The sequence below is a fragment of the Bombus bifarius genome, unplaced genomic scaffold (assembly GCF_011952205.1).
Source record: "Bombus bifarius isolate JDL3187 unplaced genomic scaffold, Bbif_JDL3187 scf7180000008190, whole genome shotgun sequence".
NCBI classification, from domain to species: domain Eukaryota; kingdom Metazoa; phylum Arthropoda; class Insecta; order Hymenoptera; family Apidae; genus Bombus; species Bombus bifarius.
The window spans coordinates 1,735,344-1,742,316 of NW_022884499.1; positions in this window are offsets into that span (position 1 = coordinate 1,735,344).

The window sequence follows — 6,973 nt, forward strand, 5'->3', positions numbered from 1 at the left end:
TAATATAAATTTGCGTAAATACGACATGTTTAGATTTACTGGTATTTTCTTCGCAATAAAGTATTTTTTAATTTAAACCGTGTATACTGACGTGATTACATTATAAATGAGCTGGTTCCCCGGAAACGCAAAAATCGTCTGTATATTATTACTTCCTCAAGTAATTAAATGCAAGGGAGCTGAATTATTTTTTTTTTTTCAAAATCTTATTTTATAGCAAAACTAATTACAGTTTCTATTAAGTCAACGTTTTCTTTTAACCAAGTCAGTTTCTATATTCGTCAACGTTGCTCTCTCGCAACTACAAAGGAATGTTCTATAGGAATTATGTCTGACATCGTAACAATTTCGTTTCTTTATACAGAGATAATTAAATTAACACCTCGCGAGATTATTTTGGAATACCTTAAACTTCTATGTATTTTCATTCGTTTCTTAACACAACTGCAAGATGAAATTGTATTCAATTTTTTAAATCGAGTCATTTTTTTTATCATATACATATAAATCGTTTCTTCGACTTGTACATACATATAATGATACTGTATTGGAGCTATATTGGAACGAAGTATATAAATAATTCATGAAACATTTCAACTTCCTTAGCAAAAACGAATTTAAACATAACCATTCGTTGACAAATTCCTCATTCTTGTCGTATCTTTCATAATCCGAAATCTGCTAGCAAGGGGTTGAAAAATAAGAACTGCTAAGTAAGATGAAAAGTTTCGGCTACATAAAGAGGATACAAACGATTCCCTTAGTTCGTTGACATACAGTCCAGGATCTTAAACGAATTTGACGAGCGCCGTTAGAGGAATGAATTCTCTTTCGACTCGTTCGCGGGAGGCCAAATAAGAAATTTAATCGTCGACGTCGGCGAGATGGAGCGACGAAAACTTTTATTTGTTCCCCGCGAATGAGCTTACGGCACGCGAAGCATGCGAAAAGTCCGAAACGAAGTTTTCGAAGCGACTTCAAGCTCCAGTCGAATATCGCAAATTCGACCCCCGTATACTTTGCTCTACGATGAGACGATTCGAATCCATCCTTGAAAATAGAACGCCCTCGCCGTTGCCGAGAGACTCTCTTCTACCAGAGCGACGATTCAAACGCTGCATTCAACTTCTGTCGCAACTTACCCTTCTACACTCATTTCGTATTCGTCGTTTCCCTCTTCTTTGTATCCGGAATTTCTCCGCTACTTATAAAACGAACTCCTTGATGAAAGTTGACGCTTCATAACCGTACGAAATTTTCGTGGAAGTCGAAATTGTTAGAGAATTGTTTTTTAAAATATTTGGAATACGCGTGGCTTGGATATTTTATAACGATTTCAGTGAATCGTTAATTTATTAGGAATTTCGTAACTCCACAGAGTTCTCGTAGAAACAGGAATTTTCAGAGGTATTGTTTTTTAAAAAATAATTGAAATATGCATTATTTGGGAATTTTATTGTAATTTTATTAATTTCATTGACTTTCAGTATCAAACGAATTGTTCGCTTATAATATTAGAATATTAAATCATGGTGTTTTCATAAATATTATTTACGTAATAGTATAGTTTCTCCATGCCAAATTTATTACCTTAATAATTCTGGTAATAATTCCAGGTAACAATGTACCGTTAATTGCAAGAAAAATTTCTAGAATGAAATTTTTGAAAATACTACTTCCCTGAAAAATTTTACGTTGTAACTTAGCAATTTTATGCTCGTTTCTATGCCATGTTTCTTTTGTCACAAGAAAATAATATTTCTCGTGCTAATACAAATGCCAGGAATATAAACGACAGAAATAAAGTAGCAACGAAGCGAGTATTTTCTAAAAATTCTTTCTCCGATGTCTTCTAGTTTTTCTAGATCGCGAGCAAAACCACGAAATTCCAGGTATCAAGGAAACAGACAATGACAAATCTTTGTTTAATGATTTGCAAACACGAGACAGTTGTTTGATATTTAAAAAGTCGGTAGAAAGGTTAAGACGATATTTACAAAAAATTAGGAGTTTAATCCTAAACTTTATCTTCTAATAAAATAAATAGTTGTACTGAAATAACCATAAATTACAGTCTTGATACTCTGTTTATAATTTCCGTAATTTTTACGATAATTAAATATCACAAGAATTTCTACCCAAATTAATATTAACGAATACATAGCATATTAATGATAAATAGAATATGTTATGAGTTTAGAGGCAGTTTCAAGGAATAATACACGTTATCTGATAAACAATAATTGCAAAGTTGCTTTTAACTCTCACAATTACTTTTAATTATACTACATTTTATTCTGCCTTTTGTATCTTTCTTTTTCTGTATTTTATTATATCCTCATTACGATTCTTTGGAACGTCTTCCTACCTCTTTTACAATGGCAGAACAAGTAATTTCCATAAAATTGTTACGAGATCCTAGTTAGTAGCCAAAAGATTAAAAGACTCTAAATTTGATTCAGACACGATACCAGCGACCTAAAGCTTCAACGATCCTGCTTTATGACCGATGTCCATCTCGTAAAACCTAGCTCTTAAGACGCCAAAAATCCTCTCATTTTCGTTCATCCAATCTATTCTTCCAAGTTACACAACATACAGCTCCAATAAACCGCCCCTATCTAACGATAATCAAACCGTTACTCCAACTCAACTTCATTTTACCAAACTGTTTCTGAATTTACCTCATTCAAGAACTGGAAACTAGATTTTTGTCAATTTACCAATCTTAATCCTTCCTCCATTTCGTTTCTTTACGAAACGTCAGGCCGTGATCGCTAATTGAAAACCGTCGTGAAATTCAAGTCGCAATCGGTTAAAGCTTGTTCGCTCTGGAGTTTCAAATAGGAGTTCCTTAATCCCGACGAGATTTCACCAGTGTTGGTTATCTGGCGACGATTAAAATGCGATTTTAATTTACCACGCCGCAACGGATTTACACTGCTATGGCTCTTGAAACGGCTCGACGGTAATTTCCACCCCCGATGTCCCGTGAAATCTGACGCTTTTCCGGTTCTCGTCTTCTATCTCGCAGCGTCCTTCGCTTCCATCGCTTTACCCGGAGATTGGATTGTGGCTGAAGCGTCGAGGATCATGGCGTATCGATCTCGCGTATCGGAATCCCAGTTCGTTCGAGTGATTAAATGGTAGATTAGGTTATGATTAGAAGCAAACTGGGTGTGGCGGAATCTCGTTCGTCAAAACGGCCAAGTAGCTAGCAGTAGTCACGGGATTCGAAGTGGATTTATGTTGGAGAATATGTTAATTTTCTTGCTTCTGACAAGAGTTACATTTGGCATTCGCAGAATTTGTAGAAATAAAAGAGTTTTCTTGAAGAATTTATCTTTACATTTTGAAAATTTTCCTTATTGTGAGTTATTACTTGTAGAAACATTTTATGTATATATTATGTGTATTGTATGAACCAATTTGAAATTTCATTAACAGATACCGTAACGAGACTCGACAACCATGATTTCAATCATTTACGATTTAATCCTTAATTGGTATCGTTGAATTATGAGCCATTCATAGAAGTTTGGATTGTATAATTTAATTCTCATTCTGCTATCATTTTCCATGATAATAATTATCAACGTTAGTTTACAATTAAATATTATAAAATTAATATTATAACTAAAATCTAATTTAAGTTGTTATGAAAACTTACGTCTCAACGGTTTCACTTACGAAATAATGTTTAATTGTATAGTCAAAAAAATGTAATTTAATTTGTGTAATCTATATTTGATTAGCCGTAACAAATATCGAATTACATTAGTATAAATATCAATGTATTTTAGGTAAAATAGATGGAACATATAATTAGGTTCCATATACACAACAATCGGAAACGAGAATGAATCATTTCGATGTTCGGCAATTTGAGGCTGGTTTTTAAACACCAATTGAGTGGAAAGTGATTGTCTGGAAACTCGTTGCGCCTGATGCGATCGAACTTTTTCATTATGCTCCTGTCGGTGACCACTTTTCTCCTCCTAAAGGTCATTGAACCATTTTGATGACGCACGGGTACTGAGAAACTTTTCCGGGGAATTAACTCTTTTGCTCTGATTCGTACCCTTATGGCAATAACGCCATCATCCTCTGTGAGAGGTTGAATTATTACAGTTCACCGTTCCCCCATCATTCGACGGCTACATCAGGCTGATAATATGAAGTACCATGAACAACATCGTGCAATTTCTGAATGCTTAATATCGAGTTGTTAACGAGAAGAATTATTAGTTTGTTACTGAGACCGAAGCTGAAGGGTTTTTCCTCATTCGCTATGTGTCTGCTTGTATGACTTTGAGTAGTCATAATGAAATGTAGCTACGTTCGAGTATTTGAAGTAATGTTCCTTCCTTTTTGAAGTAATCTTTCTCTGGAACCTCAATCCATTTGTAAATAAATCTTAGATATTGCATATTTTCATATAAATGTGTTTCATTTTGATATACTTATTTTGCTCTTTTTAATTCTCTAAAACAAGAGGCTTTAATTTGAACTTTAATTTAAGGCAAGAGATAAAGAAAGGCAAAAAAACGAATGGAGAACTTCCTTTTTAGGAGAGTGCAAAATATTTGTCCTGCCCTAAAAATTAAATGTACTTATCCGAAATAAATATTATTTTACAGGACTTTATTAATTACCTTCTTGTTTTACACTATACATTTTCTGCTATAGTATACGTTACGTTGTATATTAAGCTTTGAAGCACCGAATTTCACGTAAATAACTACACCTTAAATTCTATACTAGTTATGTTTCTCATCCTTTTCCTTTTTTCTTCTATTCAATTTCTGATTAATACACCCTTTCTCGATACGGATACCAAAATACCAATTAACCGCTCACCTTATCCACCAACATCCATAATAATGCTAGAGATAATGGTGCTCCATTTTCATAGATACTATAAATCTCCCATAAATCCTACATTTGTCTTAAAATTTAATCCCAATATTTAAGGAAAATTTGGAACTTTATACTTTATGAAGATTCTCATTTTTACTATTTTCCATGCAATAAAATAATATTCAATATAATTTCTTCTCTATATAATAATAATTTTTAAAATAATATATATTTGTATATTCATATGTAACTTAGGCTATCCTCAAACAATTTCTACACGTTATACGTAAATGAATACTAACACGTTGGCAATTCTAAATTGAAAGGCCATCGTTTATGCTGATGTTCGATCTCGATTACACGCGTTTCTAATTAACATGTTTAATAAAGGATACAGGGTTCGAGATACGTACAAGAGATTAATTACGAAGATATGTTTTAATAAGAGTAACTTCTATAAAATATGAATAGGACTAGAGTTATTATTAATAATTAAAAAAGTGAAATAATTTAAAAGTTCAGAATAACTGCAGTTAAATAAATGTGGTGCTATAATAATTTATTTTATTCCAGTTTTTATAAGTATTTCTATGTATTATTCGCATAACGAAGTCCTGCTTTTAATCGCATAATTCCACTTGAATCTAAATTACAGTTTTAGTATCAGATACAAGAATGTTAATGAATTAAATTTGTAATAAATTGTCTGAAGAATTATTTATCTACAAAAGAAGTACATGCGATATCAGTAAATAATGAGAAAGACACAAAAGGGATAAATAACAGTAGAACAAAGAAGAAAAACAGAAAATAGAGAAAAAATATGAAACGAGCATCGAATAGGTAGAAGAAAACATAGCAATGTAGAGAAGTTCAGTTTCAACAGACAGAAGAGCTGTTCAATGAAAAGTCGTTAGGTTCGCGTGTTTAATACTCAACTATGCTATCCTCGATCATTGATAAATCACAAGATCGTATATCTGTGTACATTATCGTGATAATTGCACTCGATACTGAAGATAGATGGTAGGGAAAATATCGATATTACCTGCTCATAAAATATTGACAATCAAAACCACTTTTCCAGTTAAATTGTAGCGAGAGTTGAAACAAACCCAAATAGAGCTTAAGCAACGCAAAAATTTATTTGTCAGCATTAATTTTTAATATTTCCTACAAATTTATCTATGAAGTTATACATACTAAACGATTTATATGATTTTTGTAACAGATTTACAGAAGCATTATGTATTTCTGATTTTTGTTAGCGTGGAATGATGAAATTAATGCTGCCACAAATATTTTAATAATTTTATGATAATAAAACGCAAAGAATAATTTTTATATTTAATCCAAAAATGTTCAGAAACATTTAGAAGCATCTAAAACATCACATGATTTCGAAATAAAAGATTTTCCTTCTGTCACGAAAATTTTTTTCTCGCACCCTTCCATATCAAAAATACACGTCAAGTTGAGAAGACAGTGAATTCATAGGGGCGGAAGACTCACATTTTCACAGCTTAAACCCTTGCATGCTGTTATTCGATAATTTTATTAACTCTCTGAAAGGGAAACGAGCGGTCATGCAGTTAAGAGAGAGAGAAAAAAAAAGAAAAAGAAATGAGAAGGAAACTTTAAAGGGATTTCCGAGCAGTTCACGATACTCGTCCATCGTCTACTATTTCGAAAGCTAGACATTCCACTTGGCTTGATTCGTTCTATTTCAAGAGATTTCGTTTTCTTTTTCCTATGCTTCCCTCCCGTGTTCCTCTTTCGTATGGCTTTGTTTTTTCGCAAGGTTATACGAGCCACTATTCAACCTTCTGAAGATTTCTTTTATTTCACTATGGAACAAATAACGAAAGTCAGACGTATCCAGTGATACAATGATAAACGGTTTTCCATTTAACAACCTCGAAGAAATATTGGTTGTCCGGAAAATTCTTTCCGATTTTTTTCATCCCCGTCATTACTTGAAATTACAAATGGAAATGCGATCATCAGATTGTTTTCCGTTAAATCGTGGAGAACCCATACATTAAAACGGTTTATGTTGGCAGGCTTCATAAAATGCTCGTGGATGGTGGATTTTAATATTTTTTATGTTTCT